Source organism: Plectropomus leopardus, chromosome 16, assembly GCF_026936395.1.
Source record: "Plectropomus leopardus strain MGB_pleo_1.0 chromosome 16, ASM2693639v1, whole genome shotgun sequence".
In the NCBI taxonomy this organism is placed as follows: Eukaryota; Metazoa; Chordata; class Actinopteri; order Perciformes; family Serranidae; genus Plectropomus; species Plectropomus leopardus.
This window is the reverse complement of record NC_142191.1, coordinates 30,593,762-30,615,616: the sequence shown is the minus strand read 5'-3', so window position 1 is coordinate 30,615,616 and position 21,855 is coordinate 30,593,762.

The following is a 21,855-nucleotide window of genomic DNA, read 5'->3' as shown; positions in this document are numbered from 1 at the left end:
ACTTGTGCAGATGTTAGATTTCTAAAAATTTTAATTTCATACAGAGATGATTTTCTTTAGTATTCACCATTTTTACATCACAAGAACAGGTAACAACGATTACAATAATAGAATAGAATAGAAAAGTCTTCATTGTCATTGCACAAGTACAACGAAATTGAAATGCAGTCCTAACAGTGCAAAGTAATTAGAGAGGCACACTACACACACACACACACACACACACACACACACACAATCAATCACATCCTGCAGGCATTGCACGATCCATATCAGTGTTTAAATTATGCATTGTTTAGTGCAGTTATGGCTCTGGCATAAAAAGTGTTCTTGAACCTGTTTGCCCGTGCTTTCAATGTCCTGAAGCGTCTGGCTGAGGGCAGCTGTTTAAAGAGGGAGTGTCCAGGGTGAGATGTGTCGCTGAGAATGCTCTGTGCTTTCCTGAGACAGCGGGAATTGTACACATCTTCCCGGGAGGGGAGAGGGCAGCCAATAATTTTCTGGGCCGTGGTGACAACCCTCTGCAGCGCTTTCCTGTCTGCAGCTGTGCAGCTGGAGAATCACACACAGATGCAGTAGGCCATAATGCTCTCTATGGAGCAACGATAGAAGGACACAAGCAGTTTTTGTGCCCTCTTCATGATAGCAGTGGTGTTTGTGCTCCAGCTGAAGTCATCCTCTATGTAGATGCCCAGGAACTTGAGGTCTGAGACCCTCGCCACACAGTCCCCGCCCATGAGCAGAGACTGAATGTCCACTCTTTTCCTCCTAAAGTCTATGACCAACTCCTTGGTCTTACTACTGTTGAGGTTGTTTTCGGGTTGTTTTCAGTGCACCACACAGACAGCTGCTTCACCTCGTCCCAGCATGCGGACTCATCCCCCCCAGAGATTAGCCCCACCACGGTGGTATCATCCGCAAACTTGATGATGATGTTGCTGAGGTGGGTGGGGGCACAGTTGTGGGTGTAGAGGGTGTAGAGTAGGGGGCTCACACACAGCCCTGAGGGGGAGCCGGTGCTGAGGCTGAGGTCTGAGGAGATGTGGGGGCCTACTTTAGTGGTCTGTAAAAATTCAAACTGATGTCTCTTTACAACGAATTAAAACAGATTGTTCACTGAATAATAAATAATTAAATAAAGAAAACACTCTACCCTCCAGAGTACAAGGTAGGCTTATTCAGCAACAAGTAATTAGTTGAAATAAATAACTAAATAATTAGATGTGTTTTCTCTCTCCTCTCCTCTCCTCTCCTCTCCTCTCCTCTCCTCTCCTCTCCTCTCCACATGTCACACTTGCAGTCTCCTTGCACCTCCTAGGCTGTTGTTTCCCATATCCACCCTGAGCACGGCAGTTAAAAGTAACTTATTACATTTACTCAGATACCTAACTTTTGATTTTTTTAATTTTTAGGTTCTTCTACTTTTCTTGAGCACACTACATTTTAGAGAGAAATATTATATTAGCATTTAGTAATAATAATTGTTTTTACTAAATACTGTTTCAGTGGCTTTTTCCTCAACAATCCAATTTTATTTTCCTAGTAAAATGGAAAATTTAATGTACAAAATATAATTGTTGGCTTTTAAAGTTTCCAGACTGTGGTATTGTGTAATTTGTATTCTTAACCCTCTGAAACCTGGTTAAATCGGCTCAGTGTCTTTCAAAAACATGAAAGAAAGCAATAGGAAACTTCAATCAATCAATCAATCCATCAGTCAGACTTCATTTGTTTCGCACTTTTCATACAAATGAACTGTAATACAAAATGCTTCACACACATACAAACACACAAGCATGTGAATAAAAACATAAAAACAATACAAAAACACAAAAATCAAAAACAGCACTCATTACAAGCAGAAACTGAGGAATGCTACCTTAAGTAAGGAAACATCAGAATAAGGATAAAACGTATAAATAGAAAGATGAAAATAAATAAATAAATAAAATAATCATAGCATTAATAAAAAAATAATAAATACATACATTACTCAACCTAAATAAGAGTAAGCAAAGAAGTAAGTAAGTAAATAAGAGGTAAATGAAAGGATAACAGCACAAAATGAAATAATAAATATATATGTTAAAAATAATAAAATGATGTAGAGAGTAGCAAAACTCTGAAACAGACAGAAATACATAAATAAATAACCAACAGATAAATGAAGTTCAATTGAAAGCCTAAGTAAAAGGGTAGGTGTTGAGTTTCCTTCTTAAAATGTATTACTATGGACCACAAACGTGGAAAGTAGTAATAAAAAGATGCCTCACCGTGACTTTTTGTCCGAATTTTTGGGACTGTTAAAAGGCCATTGCCAGAAGACCTGAGGGTTCTAGATAAGATAAAAGAAAATCAGACAAATAACGAGGACCAAGACCATTTAGAGCTTTAAAAATGTATGAAAGGATCTTAAAGTCAGTTCTGAAACACACTGGGAGTCAGTGCAGAGACTTTAAAATCTCTGCGTTGCATTATCTGGTTCTCGTCGGCACATGTGCATATATTTCTCTCAGGGAGACCAGAAAGTAGAGCATTACAGTAATCAGTTCTCCCAGTAATAAAAGCATGCATTAGTGTGTCTGTGTTTGCTGGAGAGACAACTACTATGACAGCTTAAAAGAATTCCTCAATTTCAGTTATGGCTTTTGGTTTTGGTGTGCCACCCCAAGATTTTAAGTTGTCCCACCTGACCACTTTGATGGTCTGGATACAGCCATTGGGGGCGGGGCCAAGTACATTCCTATGAGAGCTCCTTATTGGCACATAAAGCAGAAAAAACTCTTTTTCCAGGTGGAGAATTATGTAAAATACCTAGATATACTGGCCCAAAGAACACGCGTACTAGAGCCCGGGCGTCCGAATTCGGGATTAGTACCTGACTAGCTTGGATGTAGGTCTAAAAAATGTAATCTTGCTGCTCTTTTAGACTTTCTAAATGTTATTGAGCCGGATGGGTTAAATCTAGTTAGTGATAGAATTCGTTTTGTGGGGGTTTTAACATTCACAAAACTTTATTTACATTTATTCCGGAATTCGGACACTCCTCCAGTGGCAGTAAACATTATTTACCGATTAACATCTTTTTTCCAATGTAAGTCAGTGGGCATCACGTGACCAACTCAGACTGCGTAATTCCACTTTTGGCCTCTATGTAAAATTGACATCAGAGCCTGGTGCACTTCCTGGGAGTCTGGGCCACCCCTGTGGAAAAGTTCCTGGGAGCACCATTGGATGACTTTACAAGAGATTCTCTCCGAATTTACAAAACCTCTTGGATCTTAATTTGTAAAATTGGTGCAGTTGTAAAAGCCAAGTCCTGCAGTTAATAGGCTCTATGTGCTCCATAATTAGTCTTTGATGTCTCATATTCGCTCTTTATTTCTGTTCCTCAGAATGTGCCGTGTTTCTGCAGTCAGTCTGTGGATGTAACGGAGCGCTGTGGTGTTGACCGTATTAATGTCCATGAGGCAGCACAAGTTGATGAGCTCTGCTTTGCTGTCAGATTTGCCGTCTATAGATTATCAGACGGCACGCTTTCATTTTCCCTTGCTGCCAAGATTATGGTTGATCCTTTTAGGATGTTTTGATACATTGTTAAATAATGACATGGCAACAGGAAACGCACGATAGCAGGGCTGTCATCTGTGTCTGCAGACAGTCTGTCCACTCAGAGCTCAGAGGACAGCACAGCAGGCCTGGATCTGTTTACATTAACTGTATAGACAGACATCACACCTCTGGAAATAATAGTTCTGACGGCTGAGGGAGTGGTGTTGGACAAAGTGGGGTTAAAAAATGGGATTTATTTTCTGAGGGAGGCACTATAGGCAGGGTGATTAAGTATTTAAGCCTTTGAACGCTGAGGAAAATTTGTGTGATTTCTTTCAAAAACATGGGAAAAAGGCAATGAGCAAATTGTGAGAAATTTGTTTAAAGAATTGTTTTTTTCAAAAGCTAGGGAGGAAATGTCTTGGTAAAAAAAGAAAAATCTAGGGAAAAATGTCTAGGGAAAAATTTAAAAGCTGGGGGAAAATGGGAAAAGCAAGGGAAAAATTTCTGGGGAAAAAAAAACCCAAAAGCTAAGGAAAATGTCCTGGGAAAAAAAGCTAGGGAACATGTCTAGGAAAAAAAAGGTTAGGGAAAAAAGAAAAACAAACATGGAAAAATAACAAAAAGCTGGGGGAAAATGTTAAGGGGAAATGTCTTGGGAAAACCTGAAAAAACTAGGGAAAAATATCAAGGGGAAAAACTCAATCAATCAATCAATCAAATCTTTATTTGTATGACACTTTTCATAAACTAATACAAACTGCTAAAAACTAATACAATAAAATAAGGTAAAGAACATAAAAGCTAAGAACGTAAGGGACTGAAACAGTAAAATAAGACAAAGAATACAAGTGCACAGTAAAATAGTTTCAAGATTATAACAGCTAATAAATAAATAAATAAATAAATAAATGGGAGACTAAAACAGTGGAATAAGATAAAATAAAAAAGTAGAATAAATAAATAAATAAACAAATAAATAAATAGTTAGTTAGTTAAAAGCCTGAGTTAGTTAGTTAGTTAAAAAACTGATGTTTTTTGGAGCCAAAAGTGGCCATATTTGGGTGAGAGGGTTGAGCTGACTCACTGAGTCTTATGTTATTATGTGTACTTTAAATCCTTGATATAAATGGGTGAGGTATTGAAAAAACTCCACCCCTTGTACAGTTGTCATGAATGCTGAAAATAGCTATATGGTGATGAAAAACAATTTTTGTACCAGGCTGTAAAGCAGCCAGCCTCAATAAGCCAGTCGATCAATTGCAGTTTTTGGCACTTTTGCTTCAGTTTTCAGCCTTGGATGAAGCTGCTTGGCAATATTTCGCTACTATTGGTGTATGAATCATGCATGAGGGTGATGCATCAAAAATGAACTCAAATAAAGATTCTGGCGTGCGCGCAGTGTACTCAGGTGGAGGTCTGATGCTGACATTAACTGATTATTGTACATCTAAGCATCACAGCAGTCATGCAAAGGTTGGATTTGTCTCACAGAGCTTTTCTATCCAGAGCGCCTGATGGGGAGCGCATTACCTGCTGTGCTTTGGATGAAAATCTGTGGTATTTAATCATTTTATTTCTGCTAAATGAGTTGGTATTCTTTTTTGCTCCCAGTGATGAATTGTTTTTAGTTGATAATAATAATAATGATAATAATAAACTTTCATACAAGAAATGCAGCCCAATGTGCTTTACAAGAAAGAAATTGCATGCACCAAGTGCTCCACATCAAAAGACATAAAGACATAATAGAAAGTGGCATAGCAGAAAAGTAACCTCAGATGTGTACATAAGCAATATTTGAGTAAAAGTACTTACTTATTCATACTTTACAGCACTGTTCAACAGATGGACGCACAGTACCTGAATTTACAGCCATGTGGATCAATGCACCAAATATAGCAGTATTTCTTTAGCCCTGAAATGTAATAATCCAGTTATTATAATTACTCTAAAACATTATCTAAATTTTGTGAAATTATCTTTTAAATGTTCCTTCAATATAAAACGTATTTTTCATTGTGCTGGGTAACAATTTGTGAAGTGTGAAAGCAAGATGTTGTTTTTCTTTTCTTGGTCGGAGTGCTCTGAGTGGACCAATCGTAAAATTTTCTTTTACCTAAGCAAAAAAGCAAAATCAGTGGGCACTGACAAATAAGAGCAAATCCTGAATAAGAGCAAAAATAAGAGATTTGTTGTACATTGTTTTTTCCATGAGGCCAAGTGCATGTATCTGTCACCTTTTCTCAGAACTATAATAATGCATCTGAACAAAGGAAAATAAAATTCCTCACATTTTTTACCATGTTATTATTAGAATTATAGAATTATATTGCTATATTACATCGTGACTGCTTTATGTTACCATCTGTGTGTCTCTTAAATTCTTTGCGTGAAACTTTTTTTGGTGACATTATTTCGCCAACAATAAAAAAAAAAAGAAGAAATGAAACATATCAGTAAACAACCTAAGTTTCCTTTTGATGCACCAGAAACAAACTGACTGAGAGTGTATGATGGTTGTTTAGCACCACCTGCTGCTGATGACTGAGAAACATCATCACAGGTGGAATCAAGTCAACAGTAAAATGCTTATCATAGAAAAAAATACTAGAGGGGGGAAAACAGGTTAAATAAATTAACCCTTAGAGACTGTTTGGTGCATTTTACAAAGTTGTCTTCCTTCATTTTTGATAATTTTGGCTGTGTTCATGTATACAGCATAGAGTTTGACAAGATTGTGTATTTTTGATTATTCTTGGAATTTCCAGCTCAGCTCCTACAGTAAATCTAAAATACACTGTGGAAACTAAATCACATTCAGACTGTTAAGTGCAAAATGCTCCATTGAAACCCATTCAAACTGACATTTTTATCCCACAGCCATCAAATCATAAAAACATGCATTGTATTATTTCTGGGTGTCATTCTGGGCTTTTGACTTGGAATTTGTCATTTTTACTATTTTTCACCTGATGACATAATTTTTTACCATATTTGGCATATGGAGAAAATACATGCTATTTCCAGTAGCTGCACTGTCACAATCAATGTGACTGAAAATTGTTGACATATCCCGGGCTGTGATTTAAAAATATATATTTATATATACTTTGCATGTAGTATACTGAAAAGAAATCTGTTTTTGTGTGTGTTTTGTTTTGTTTCACCAAAAACACAGTGGCATCATGACAAAAACATGGCATGTAAAGGGTTAAAATTCTGAAAATTGATGATATATAATTAATATTTATGATTGGACTGATGTTGGTTTAAAAATAACTCAGTGAAAGTAGAAAATTATATTAATGTATAATATTTGTTAAAACTTTATTTTGAAAAGCACATTATGTGCGCAGAGTAACACGATTGTGTTTAGCATTACTGTGGGCCCTGAAAGTTAAAGTAAGATCGTACAATACTTCAGTTTTAATTACTAGATAACATTCTTAAATTTGACTCCAGTTGGTGCAGAATGCTGCCATCTGAATTTTAACAGGCACTAAAAAACAGTAGCTCCCGTGCACATTTGAGTGAGTGTGTGTTAGGACCAGCTTAGCAAGAAATGTTCCACAAAGTAAGAAATTAGTAAAAGGTGACAAGAAAATGACCTGAAAATTTAATTATTTATTAATAAATTCATTTTATTAATTTAATAAAAAAATATTGGAAAATTATTTTTAAAAAATGCAAAAAAATCCAGAAAAGAATATTCATAATTATTATAGTTAAATATATTTATAACTGTCTTACAAAACAAAAACATTTACGTTTTTTTAATTTTCAGAATTTTCAGAATGAATCAGAATTTGTTTTTACTTTTCTTTTTTTGCTTATTTTCAGGTAACTTTCTTATACCTTTTCACAAATTTCTTGCTTAGTTTTTAGCCATGTCTCGTTAAGTTGCTCATTGCCTTTTCCTCTGTGTTTTTGAAAGAAATCCAATTTGCTTGGGTTTCAAAGGGTTAAATGGCTTTGCCCCAAATAACATCAGAGATGTAGTGACGCTCTATGTACCTGGGGGCTCGCTTCGATCAGCGGATGCAACAAAGATTTGAAAGCACGTTGAATTTGAATTCCTTGAGCCTTTTTCTCTAAATCAAGAGCACCATCTTGTTGGCTCAGAAAATAAATGAAATGGCTGATAAGGCTTAATTTGGCCATCACTAACTGTTAAAACCCCAAACTGTGAAACACTCTGCCTGTTGAGATCAGACACACTACATCATTAGCAACTTTTAAATGCCCTCCTAAAACTCTCCTTCATAATAATTATTTATGAATATTTAATACGCTGCTGGGTTTTACCGTCCCTCCTCAGCTATTTTATTATCCTTTTTTAAACTTTACTTTATCCCTGAGTGTTTATGTATTTTATGGTTACTGTGTTGTTTGTATTTTATTGTTGTTTTATTGCTGCTTTGTTGTAAATGTTGTTTTTTTAAAGCACTTTGTAACTTTGTTAAGAAAAGTGCTTGATAGATAAAGTTTGTCAATATTATTTAATTGTTAATATCTTAAAACTGCACTATAAAATATGAAAAATAAGGATCTAAAGACATGGGGCTACAGTCAGTGGACCCACTCTGCCACTCTTTAAATATTGTACAGATGATATTTTTTAATGACATAACTGGCAAATACAGGTTTAAAGTTTGTCCTCTTTGTTCCTCCAGTCACATAAAGCCCTTCTTTTTGGACTGTAGATTTTATTTAAAAAAAAAAAAAAATTAAACAGCTTTGTACACCCAAAATGGTGTACTCAAATTAAAATTATACTTTTCCTTTTTTTTCTATTCTTGACTCTGGAAACAGTTCACAAAATAAAATAATCTCAACTTGGCATGACGTGAAACATTTAAAGCAAAGTCAGATTTTAAGTCAGATTTTAATGATAAAGCAGGTATCGGTGCTATATAATACAGTACAAGTAAAACTTACAGTGTGAAAGTGTGTGGAAATATATATAAAACAACCAAAAATCCAATCTTTATTCTTCATAACAAAGACAGACAATCATAAACAAAACCACTTATAGAGAACCAACAAACCCACTCTTTATCAAATTAATAGCGCTTAAATTCAGTTCGAATCACGAACAGAACTGAAAATCATTCAGCACCTAATAATATCCAAAAGTTTCAAAGGAAAGAAGGTTGACATGATTTGAGAGGAATTTGTCTGTTGAAGAAACAGTAAGTGAGGACTAATGCCAAATATTGTATTACAGTTCATTTATGGATCAGCTGAAGTGTGAAATTGAAAATATGTTGGACATTTGACAAATTTAAACATGTTTTTATAAACAATATACTGAAGAGATACGAGCTGGCAGAACAGAGCGGGAAGCAGTAAGATATGAGAAAAGACCGGTAGGCTGCTTTTGATAGTGTGACTTTGTTTTCTGTATTGATGTGTTTCTTTGTTCTTCGATTTGTGTGTGTGTGTGTGTGTGTGTGTGTGGATTTATTCAGATTAATGTGTTCTCGTTTTTGTCTTAATTCTTGGTTTAAATCAAAGTGAATATTGAGGCAGAAATTGGGAATATTCATGTAGCAAATGGCCAGGACAGGAATCGAACCCATGGCTGCTGCGGGGAGGCCACAGCCTCTCTACATGGGGTGCCTGCTCTACCACTGTGCCACCGGATGCCCTTTTTTATTTAAAATTGAAAAAAACAAAAACAAAACGGGATAGTATTTGATAAGTATTCACTTCCTCTTACTCCTTTTCTGACAAGAAATACTAATAGTTGTTTACTGACTTTGTCTGGTTGGCATTTTGGTGTTGTTCTTCTTGCTTATATTAAATATTTTACTCCTATTTTATTTGGCATGTTTGAAATAAAGATCTAATTAACCGACTAACTAACTAACTAAGTAGAAACCCAAACAACAAGTAAGGACTTGAAAATAAGAATTTTATGGGACCTTTAAACTTTCAGATGATTGGCAGCATCTCTTGGACCTGTTGTCCACACGGGCTTATGTGGGATAAGTTAGCACTGTCTAGCTTTAAAAAATAAATAAATATAATACATATACACTCATTTCTTGCAATTTGTGAAACATTTTTTCACCAAGCCAAGTCGCTCATTGCCTGTTTTCCCACGTTTTTGAAAGAAATCGCACCAATTTTCTCAGGTTTCAAAGATTTAAATACTTGTGAAAGGTTTCTGAAAGCAGCACAAGGAAAAGTGATGTTGTTTTAAAGGGTTAATGATGGATGGGGGAATGATAGCCTGTTCCTTCTGTGCATTTAATCTATTTTACCAGTAGAGGGCAGCAAATGCGAAACCCTGATGAGACCATGGAGAGTGCAAGAGAGTGAAAGTCTGCCATCTTCAGGGGGAAAATTCATGCAAAGTAAAGCCCAGATCATATCAGGCATACAAAGTGTCATTTCTAATCAATAAATACTCATCTATAAAGTCACAGCAGAAAAGTGCTGCTTTTGTCAGCTTCAGGTGAAGACCTCTGTACTGTAAATCCCATAGCACTGCCTGATAATTATCATAAACTGTGTGCCAGTTTCTCTTAGCAACTGACAGATTTACCCCTGTCACTCTCTCTCTCACACACACACACACACACACACACCCTCACACACATACACAAGCAGAATTAATCTGGATTTGGTGGGTGGAAGATTGCAGCACTTGATGGAGAGCCAACCTCATGACGTTACATAAAGCTTTTCCCCCCATCTCTCTTCATTAGAGGTTAATCTATACACACACACCAACTGTCAGATGGTCATATGGCCCAGACGTGTCCAAATCAAACACCATCAGTTGCCGAGCAGCGCTGCAGTGTGCAAACTCATCATCACACACTGGGAGAGGCAGTTTAAGTTGCTGTTCATAATATTAATAGTTTGGGAGATGATGAAATGAGCTGGCAGAGTCACAGAGAGAAGGAGAGGAGAGTCTCCACTGTGAACATGAGGCTTGAAGCTGAAGGATGAGCTCATAAAAACAACCAGGATTAACTGTAACATTGAAGGGAGTTTTTCTTCTCTCCCCTTTATTTTCACCACAAAGCTGTGGTAGGTTTTGTTACCACAAGGTGATTTCAACAATGTGGATTTTGAAAGACTGATATCCATATCAACATTTATAAATGTAACAATTCTCAAGATAACAAACACATGTTGACTATCATAATGTACCACCATTTTCCAATCATGTATGATTAAAACCAAGTTTTAAAGAATAACTAAAGGAATGATAGCCTCGTTTGTGTATGTACTAACTAACTAACTAACTAACTAACTGACTGACTAGTGTAAATACATTTTGCAAAATGTATATACACTTTACAAAAATGTATATATGCAACCCTTTAACATCCTTTAACTCTTTAACACCCGACATAATTTGTCTTGTGCTACATTCAGACTCCTTTAATTGACATTCAGACCTCTGAACCCTGGGGGGAAAAATGGTTTTATATCTTTCAAAAACATGATAAGCAACTTAGCAAGGAGAGTCCTTCAAACAGCAAATTGCAAAAAAACACAAAACAGTGACAATGATTCGAAAATTAGCTTGAGGGGATTATTAGATACTCTTAAAAATAATAAAATATCCAGAAACAATATTTTTATGTCTCTTAATTATATTTTAAGAGGCCTGATGAAATGACTGATTTTGCAGCAGCTTTTCCTAAAAGTTGAGATACAAAAGCATTTTTATTTTTAATTTACAATTACATAGCATGCATATCATGATGGAATGTATTTTCATGGCTAAAATTGGTGTAAAATAACAAATATAAAAAAAAAAGAAAAGCCGGTCCAGTTCTTCTGCTCCCATGCAGGCACAAAAATAAATCAGTGATTGTAAGGCATCTTCAAGGATAATATGTAAGCTCCTGAATAAGTAAACAAACATGGATCTTAGATAAATTCAAAGTAATTAATTGCAAATACTATGGATACAGAGCACCGCTTTATTGACCAAGTTAAATGTTTCTTAAATGACACACAATCAGCTAAACATGAAAATCTTCTTCATCGCTACAGTCCGCTCCACATGACGTTAACACAGCATGAACAAAACCTCTGGAGGAAAAATTGCCCTCTGATTTTTGATTCTGTTGGTGAATTGCAGGGCCACACTAACATTGATCGAGGCCATCTTCAGTCTACACCGTCTGCTACTCGACCCTCCATGGTGTTTTTTTTTTTCTCGCCCCAGGAGACATTTCTAGAAACCCCATAGCTAAACTGACCAATTTAGAGCAATTGTAAAAAAAAAAAAAAAAAAGAAATCAAGTTTTGATGACAGAGTGTCATGATTGAGGGCTGCACAGGAAAAGTGCCACACAATTGACTTTTTTATATGACTTTTGTCTGACCTTTTTTTAGATTATTTTTCAGCTTTATTGGATAGGACAGACTTTGGAGTGAAAGGGGGACAGAGAGGGGAAGGCATGCAGCAAAGGACGAAGGTTGGACTTGAACCTCTGGATACTGCGGCGAGGGTGGAGCCCTTGTACATGGGGCCCCCGCTCTACCAGATGAGCCACTGGTCGCCCCTGTGTGACCTTTTTGATGACATTTTTATGAGATGTTAAAACATTACAAAAACTTTTGAACTGATATTTTACATTGACATAGCCCATGCACCAAATATATTACACTGTTGTCCGCATTGGACAGAATTTCTAGGTGCAGCCAGGGTGTTGAGGGGGTCCGGTTTGGTGACCTCAGGATTAGGTCCCTGCTTTTTGCAGATGATGTGGTGTGTGTTGGCTTCATCAGGCAGTGACCTTCAGCTCTCACTGGAACGGTTTGCAGCCGAGTTTGAAGCAGCCGGGATGAGAATCAGCACCTCCAGACCCGAGGCCATGGTTCTCAGCCGGAAAAGGGTGGAGTGCCCTCTCCAGATCGGGGACGAGATCCTGCCCCCAAGTGGAGGAGTTTAAGCACCTCGGGGTCTTGTTCACGAGTGAGGGAAGGATGGAGCGAGAGATCGACAGGCAATCGTGGTGAAGAGGGAGCTGAGCCTAAAGGCAAAGCTCTCAATTTACCGATCGATCTTCGTTCCTCTCCCACCTATGGTCACGAGCTTTGGGTAGTGACCGAAAGAACAAGATTGTGGGTACAAGCGGCCGAAATGAGTTTCCTCCGTAGGGTGGCTGGGCTCTCCCTTAGAGATAGGATGAGAAGCTCGGTCATCCTGAGGAGCTGGGAGTAGAGCCACATGAGTTGGCTCAGGCATCTAATTAGGATGCCTCTCAGATGCCTCCCTGGTGAGGTGTTCAGGTCACGTCCCACCGGTAGAAGACCCCGCGGAAGACCCAGGACACGCTGGAGAGACTATGTCTCCCAGCTGGCCTCGGGACCCTCCGGTAAGAGCTGGACGAAGTGGCCGGGGAGAGGGAAGTCTGGGCTTCCCTGCTTAGGCTGCTGCCCCCGTGACCTGACCCGGAAGAAAGTGGAGTAAAGACGTAAGATATAAAAAGTAAAATTAATTACCAAATTATTTAAGATTTTAAAAAAAAAATCACCATTAAAAGTTACAAAAGTGCAGATAAGAGTCAAGATAAAAAGATTATTTAGAATGACTTAAAATATAGTTTTATGGGGCGGCCTCTCGCTTAGGAGTAGAGTGTGTGCCCCATTTTGGCTAAGTCCTTGCATGTCATCACCATTTTTCTCCCCCTTTCCTGTCATTCTATAACTGTGCTATAATAAAGGCATAAAAAGCCCCCCCAAAAAAAACTTAATAAAAAAAAGTAGTTTAATAATAAGTTTGCAGTCTTCACAGGCCGAAGTAGGCAGTGTAATAAAGTCTAACATCATCTGGGAGGTTATTCCAGGTCTTTGCTGCATTAACTTGTTGTATGTAGTGCACAGCATGCACCACCAGAGCTCAGTCTCCAGTTTGTACTGGTGGAACAGGTAGCTGAGCTCAAAGTCACAGTGACACCTAGTGGTTAAAGGAGAAGTTACAGGATTGTAAACAGCTGGTGGCCAGCAGACAGAGAGAGACTGTGGGGAATAACAGCATGTTTTTAACATTTAACTTGGTGAATTAAGGATTTCTTTTGACACAACCGGAGCTGCTGATTGTTGGAACAGTGGATTCACTAACTAGATTACTGGCAAGAGTAAGCAAGATGGTTTGGGTGAGTTTTGTTTCTGCTGAGTTTAAATTAAGTGTTTCATGATGAGTAAACGTCAGTCTTCTGTGACCGAGACAGTTGAATTCAAATGGTTCTGTATTTATTTATCTGTATTTATAAGCCTGAAATGCAGAAAGTAAGTTAGTGCACTTGCCGTTGGGGGGTCAGTGAAATTGTTATGGGAATGTGTTACTGTCCAAAAGTTTTGGTCTGAAGTTATGAAGAAGATTTTTGCTGTGAGTTTGTATTAAGCCTGACTCTGAATAATAGAGGTGCAGTCAAGATCATCTAACCAGCATTAACATAATAAGTACATGTCTGTAGCTTTTGCTGTTGGCAAAAAGTTGATTTTTTTGTAAATTGGGAGACAGCAGAGCTCCACACATGGAAGACTGGACTGATGCAATGTTGAATAACTAAATTTGAAAAAAAAAAAAAATCATTTACGTGAATACTGGCTCAGTAGATGAGTATAACTCAGTATGACCACCCTCCTTAGCAACCATACCCTAAAGCAACAGAGGAAAAAGTAATCACATTAAAGGGGCCCTATTATTATTAAATTCGCTTGCTACAGTTAGATAGCAAGTCTACAATCTGTAGCACTGACCCCACTCTTTATTTTATTTTATTTATTTTCTCTCTTAATTTAAAATTGTATCTGTTAGTTTGTTGTTGGTTTGTTTTTTGCAGGTGCTGTTGTTGCTATTTTTTACTTTTGTTGTGTGGTTCTGTTTTTGAGATACAAAAAGACAAAAAGAAAAAGAGAATAAATTTCAGGATGGTATGATGATATGAAATATTACATCCTGCCAAAGCCTAGTACCTTATTCACGTTGCATTTCACCGCTGCCCACAACAGTAGAGCCACGGCTTCTGCTGAGGTACGGCAACACCACTTAGACAAACCACACGCAGGTTTACTTATGATCATGATAACAGTTGCTAATGATTATGTCAGGCGAGTGTTGCTTTATATTTTTATCAATATATGGGGGGCACTTTTTGATTATTTTAAGGGATGGGGTCCCCCAGATACACATTGTTATGATGAGCGCCATGGTGAATCGTATTTCTTCTTTGCACCTTGCTGTGTGTGCAAACTGTTGAATAATTCTCTGTGAGTCAAATCATTTCAGATCAATTTCCCTTCCCTCCTTCTTTGCTCTGAAGTCTAATCCGTTCTCAACGCGGAGGAGATGTGTTAAGTCCTTTGTGTACTGTGTGTGTTCAGGCAGGTGTGTGTGTAAACATGCATGATTTTCTGCACATTTTGCACATTAAAAAGGAAGCTATGATATCAGCATATGGCCCTGCAGGCTAATGAGCACCTTTACCTCTGGTTGCACATTCATATTTCCTGTCATTTCTCGCTTTCGTCAAAGAAGAGATAAAGGGAATGGTTGATTGTTGGTGCGAATTTTGACAGTTTAATTGTTGATTGTTGTGATTTGTCAGCAGTTACGTGCTGTGTCTGTATGCACAAAAGATAACAAAATAATGTTATTAATTGCATTGTGTATTGTATGAAGGACAGAAATGGAAAATATCAAACATTTTTTCCATAAAAAATCATTTTCCCATTTAATTTTACATTTCATTTATCAATTAATTCATTTTGATATTTATTTGCTTATTAATTATTATTTTTTACTTTGCATATGAATTCCCCAGTTTATTTAATTTCCCATTTTAGTTTCCAATTTACATATTTATTTATTCATTTTTAAATGTATTTATTCATTTGTGGAATTATTTATGCATTTATTCATGTATAATTTTCCCTATTTGCCTCCCCCTCCATTTATTTCCTCAAACATATTTACCTCTCATTTTCCTTTTTCACCTTCATTTCCACATGCGTTTTCAACTCATTGTGCAAATGAGGGGGGCTGACCTATGTGCCATGGGGGTGTCAACTTTTCACCTATTGGTTGATCGACATCAGAGACATAATCAAACAAATAAATAAAGACATTTAAAAATGAATAAATAAATATGTTAAATGGAAAGTAAAATGAGAAATTAAATAAATAGGGAAATTTATACACAAAGTGGAAATTAATACATAAATAACAAAGCAAATAAATATGAAAATGAAAAAAATTATGAATAAAATGGAAAATAAAATGGGAAATTAGATAAATAGGGACATTTATATGCAAAGTGGAAAGTAATACTTAAATAACGAAGCAAATAAATATGAAAACACATACACAAATAGAATACAGGCCTACTACTGCTAGTTCAAACTCCCATATGTGTTGATACTCTCTAATTAACTTGTGTTTTTCTAATATACATCCCAGTTCTTATGTTTCTTCTGTTCTATTGAAGTCTATTATTACCCACCCCTTCCCCCTTCTGGAAGGGAGGGAGAGGAAGAGAGGGGAAAAAAAGGGAAAAAAAAAACAAAAAAAACCTATTACTAATTTTCCACTGCTGGTATTGTGCCATGTCTTAACTAAATATTCTATTTTTTAGGGGGTAAACTTAAAAAGAGGAAAAAGGGGAAAAGGAAACAGTGAGGCTGCGGTTTATGTGGAGCAGTAAAATCCACTTTTGAAAGTGATAAATTGATCTGTGAGCTTCTGACAATACTCTGTACTCCACTGTTTGACTTTATTCTTTTGACAAACATTTACTTCCTTTAACAAGTGTACTGGATGTTTCAAATGTGTACTGTACCTTGTATGGAATAAAAATTGTAAATAAAAAAAAATATGAAAACACAAAAAAATTGCTAAATAAAATGGGGAAGTAAATCAATATCGACATTTTTGGCATTTCCATTTATTTATTGACACATTCGTTTATTTATTTATTTTTGATTTTGTCAGTGTCAGTACTCAATCATTTTGCAGTTAGTGTACAAGAAATTGATAATTTGATACAAAAAAATCTTAAAAGAAATGTACACTTACTCAGTTTTTCTGGACCTTTCAACTGAATCTCATGGTCTTAATCTAACATTATGTAAACGTACAGAGTGGCGCTGCATCTGGGTTGAAACCACACCTGTAACACACACACCGCACTCTAACCCCAGTTTAATGGCGTGTTCAGTGCTTAACCCATTTATCCATCACACCTTACCTTCTCCACAGACTGTCGGCCTCTATACTACATCACCTGACTTTCTGGCAGTAATATAATATACAGTTAGACTTTATCTGTATGACATCCTTCATACAAGAAATGCAACCAATATGCTTTACAACAAAGAAATTACATGCACCAAGTGCTTCACATGAAAAGAGATGAAAGATATTAAAAGAAAAAAGCACACTGGCACCCACTCGGATCAATAATAACATGTTGTAGGGGTGTAAATAGCTAAATGCAAATAGATCCACATGTATATGAGCTGAAGGGAAGGGGGGAGGGTGTGACAGCATGGTGAGACCACTGTGCAAGACAACAACAAAAGTGGGCATTATTTATCGACAGTCCGGGACATGTACAGCCATGTTTGTAGAGAAAAAATTGATATTTTGCAAGGAGAGACTTGTAAATAGTGGTTTTAGTTCAAGCTGAGATATTAGCTTCTATCAGCCTTTATAAACTCTGGTATCTGTGGACGACAGATCACCATCTTCTTCCTCCTTACTCATGAGCTCTATATGTGGGTTAATGTTGTTGTTGGGCGGGGGAAAGCACATAAAGTTACGGCCCCCCCCCCCCCCCATACATGACTGCATGTGATCAGTGACAGATGTTCCACACATAGATCACGTGGTGACACTTGTGCCACTTCCATTTAATTAAGACTGTAAGTTGCAGCTAAAAGCTCTGTGAACCTTGAGTAGACGCCATTCTGTCACAAATACTGTTTCATAGGGCCAAGAACAAGTGCTTATGATCGGGGGAAAGAAGAGTCTTTCCAAGAGATTTATTTTATTTTATTTTATTTTATTTTATTTTATTTTATTTTATTTTATTTTATTTTATTTTATTTTATTTTATTTTATTTATTTTATTTTATTTTATTTTATTTTATTTTATTTTATTTTATTTTATTTTATTTTATTTTATTTTATTTTATTTTATTTTTATAGCTATTAACATTTTCATTTCCTTTGAGCATTGCATTGTGGAAAGACTTTTTCCTCATACATTTTCCTTGTCTTTATTATCATGTTCCTCTTAATCATAATTTTATGTCATAAGATTAGACTTACTCTGGTGATGACCATGTTATTGCCATCAAAATAGCTTCTTTTTTTTCAAAACAATTTTGACTTTTTTCTTGACATCTCAGTTCTTTTTTTCTAAAACTCCGTCATGGAGGAGAAAGAAAATGAATTCCTGTGTTTTTTTTTACTACCATTGTGCCATTGTACTACTACTTGTACTACCAGTGTTGAACAACTGAAAAATATTTTAAACACGTATGTAGGTTTATACCTTGTCATTTATCATTGTATAATTAATTTATTATTTTTAGGTCTAATTTCTATAAGCTTAAATAATTTTTGGACTGATAGTGGTTAACGCGTTGACACCTGAGCAAATGGGCTTGATTTCTTTTAAAGACATTTGTAAACAAGAAAAAGAAAGTTTAAAAAAAACCAACCCCCCAAAAAAAACAGGAAAATGAGTTATAATATAGTTATAATAGTTAGTTATAATAATTCTGTAACATAATTTTAAATATGTACTTAGTTTCAGTATAAATATAGCTTGTTCCCTAGCCTTTTTCTTTTTCTCTATACATTTTCCCTAGCTTTTAAAAAAATGTTTTAAAAACCTTTCTCTTTCTTGCAAGCTGTGCAACATGTTTTACCATGGAAGAAAGAAATCACACAGATTTGCTCAGGGTTCAAAAGCTTTAAATACTTGTGAAAGGCGTCGGAAAGCAGCAAGAAAAGTGATGTCACGCCATTATTCAAAGCGATTGAATTCAACTGCATGACACCTGCTTAAAATACAGGCTGCACTGTGTCTTGCATGCAGAGCACCAGAGGCTCTGTGGATGCACATCATGCAGCAGAAGCAAAGCCATGCTGATAGAGGACAAAGGTCAGTGGTCTACATGACACGTTCATGACTCCTGTGGGTTTTGACATTGCAGGAGTGTGTTTTTTAACACCCTTTGGCATCTGTGTATGACTGGAGCAGTTGACTGCGAGGGTTGAAGTGCGTGGGCGCACATGCAGAATAACTGGATTGCACTTGATGTGGTGCGACATGAGTCAGTGGTCAAGCATCCCTTTGTTGCTTTGCAATGTGATCTTGAGATTTGACGTTTATTTGTGCACAGCGGTTGGTTGGAAATGATGATGTCGAGTGTTCTGGCGTCGAGTGTAGTCAAGGACTCAGCTATAGTTGTTGTATAACAGTGATATGCTGTTGAGCTGGTTCAGCACTGTTGAGTACAAGAAAATGTAGCCACAGACAATGAGCAAGTGGGCCATTGTCTGTGAGAAAGGGAGTGTTTTTCTTTTCTCTCACCCTCCACACAAGTAGAAATCTTTGCTTTTAATACGCACACACACACATACACACACACAGACACACACACACACACAGACACACACACACACACACACACACACACACACGCGCACACACAAAACCTTGCAATGCCTGTTCATCTTCCTATATTACTGTCATCTTCCTATTTTATTTCTTAAGTACCTTATCCATTTATTACTTAAACTGCCTTTTGAGATCTGCCTTTTTTTTTTTTACTACGTATATTTCTTTAATAAATGTATTCTTTTGCTGTTTTCTTTTTGCCTTTTTGTTGTTTGGTCAAAACATGTTGGCTTTTTTAATGATTTAGCCACTATAATAAATGCTTTTTAATTCAATTCCTCCTCGTTTTTCACATTTTTCCCACTTTAGGAGTGCCTGGATTTCCCTCTCGTTTCATCCTGTTGTTTTTGTTTTCCATGAGCACCCAATACAATTTTTCAACCTACATTTGATATATATTATACTGCTGTACACTATATACTGTATAGTATATAGAGCAACCAGTCATCTCTTTGTTTTCACAGACAAAAATTTGTTGAGTGTTAAAGTTCCATCATAACCTTGGAAATTGTGTTTGTTTTGCTGCCATTTTTTTATGCTTAAAAAGAGTTACAGACATTACCAGGCTTTTGGTTATTTGACAAAGAAAATGTCCAAATATGTCTTTACACCTCACAAAAAAATGGCAGGAAATCAAAAGTGACATCTATAATTGCAAAGCTGACTTTGCACTTAATCCAAAAAAACAATATATTGTTTTTGAGATACAAGATATTAATTTCTCTACTTGTGTATTTGGTCTTGCCTGGAGTAATCCTGTTGAATTAACTTCTGCTATGAACAGATCGAGATCAAAGTAACCCTCCATTAACCTCCAAAAAGCTTTCAAAGCATCCGTAAAATCTCTGTGAAATCTCCGTAAAATAACCTGCCTCTTTGAGTCCTAGATTTCTGTGTGTTGCTTCATCCCTGAACTGACATTTACTCGACATTTCAGCCTTTGAATAACTTGTGCAGTAATGTTAACGGGCAAAGCAAGAAGAAGAAAGAGACCGTTATTTTTGTGTCATATTCAAATCTTTGGGACATTTGGAGGCGGGAAGAGGAGGACAGGATGCTGTCACTTATGTCTAAATATTAAGACGGATCAATAGAGAGAGAAATCATATATGAGCGTTTTACCCCTGGTGGCGCTGACACTGTTGAAGAGCGTGGTGGAGCGGTTGAAAAACAACCTGCGAGATGTCAAGGCTCTGTCAAAGTCACATAAAGCGGAGCAACTGTGACTGTCGGCACTTTGTCTCAGTAAAAATAACATGCAGGGAGCATTAAACAAAAGATGGGGCATAGAATATCTTTTTTTTTGTTTGGCTGATGTACCAGCTTCCCTCAACACTCAGGAAGTTTATTTGGACAAAAAAATTGTGCAAGAGTACAAATGTGTGCAAAATATAGCAACAATTCTTTCATCTCAGCTGCTTATGAAATGCCTTGTATATGCAGACATAAAAACAAACCATCCATAGAGCTGGTTTTAAGTATAAGAGAAATAACAGTGGGGATGTATAGATAAGTAGTTCTTATTTTAGGCCTTGTTTAGACAAGAACTGCCCTACTAAAAACAGAAAAGTCTTTTCTTCGTGTTTAAAAAAAAAGCTGCATTCATGTGATAACATTGTGAGAACGATCCTCGTGTATTCGTATCCACAAAAGCAACCGAAAGCGCTGTAGTATGCGTGCTGGACTAGTAGTTGGCGGTGTAGCTTTGTAATGACACTGCACAGAAGAACACTACACGCATGTGTTAAGTGCAGCCGTGACGTCACTGTTCTCACAGGATCTGCACATTGCCAGTTTACACGGGGACAGAATGGATGGCGTTTTCAGCAGATTACACTCTGGAACCCTATTTCAAAAGTTTGCGTTTTCAGGCCCCCAAAACGTTGTTGTCATGTTAACAAAAGGCCAAACAGCAACCGGGGTTTCACATTTCATGCAAGAACTGCTGCCATGTAAACTGCCCAATAGAGAAAAGAGCATAACATGTAAATGCTGGGAAGTTTGAAAATACTTAAACATACAACTTACTTTCGGGACTTAGAGCTGGGGTTGGCAGATAAGAAGGACAACAAAAAGGCAGAATTTGAAAATACACCCTCATCTTTCAGCTTTCCCTTCTCTGTCCTTAACTCCTTTTACCAGATGACTACAATCATTTTCACGCTCCCAGCCTGTTCTCTGTCTGAAGTTGTTAAATACAGCCACTTTTGCAGTGCTTTTGGCGTAGGATCCCAGTGCTAAAAGCCACCTTTTGCATCTGCAGGATACGCTGCAGGACAGCATCAGCTGAGAACATGGCTAGACAAAACCATTTGCAGCGTTATTAAAAGCCACGAGACAGCTGGATGGCACCTGCCACGGCAGCATGATACGCAGATGGGCATCACTTGTGAATCTGCCTCATCCTCATGATACGCTGCTGGATGGCGTCAGGTTTAAATGCTGCGGGTAATGATGTAATATAAGAAGCACAGAGCTCCCTGTAGGGAGGGCAGGAGTGGATGGATCAAACAAACCCTGGACTTTCATGTTGCAGTCTGGTGTTTGCTTCCCTTCTGAATGTAATGCTTTTTTTTCTACACCTTACTGAATGTCTCCTTCCCCTAATCCTAACCATCCATGCCAGCAT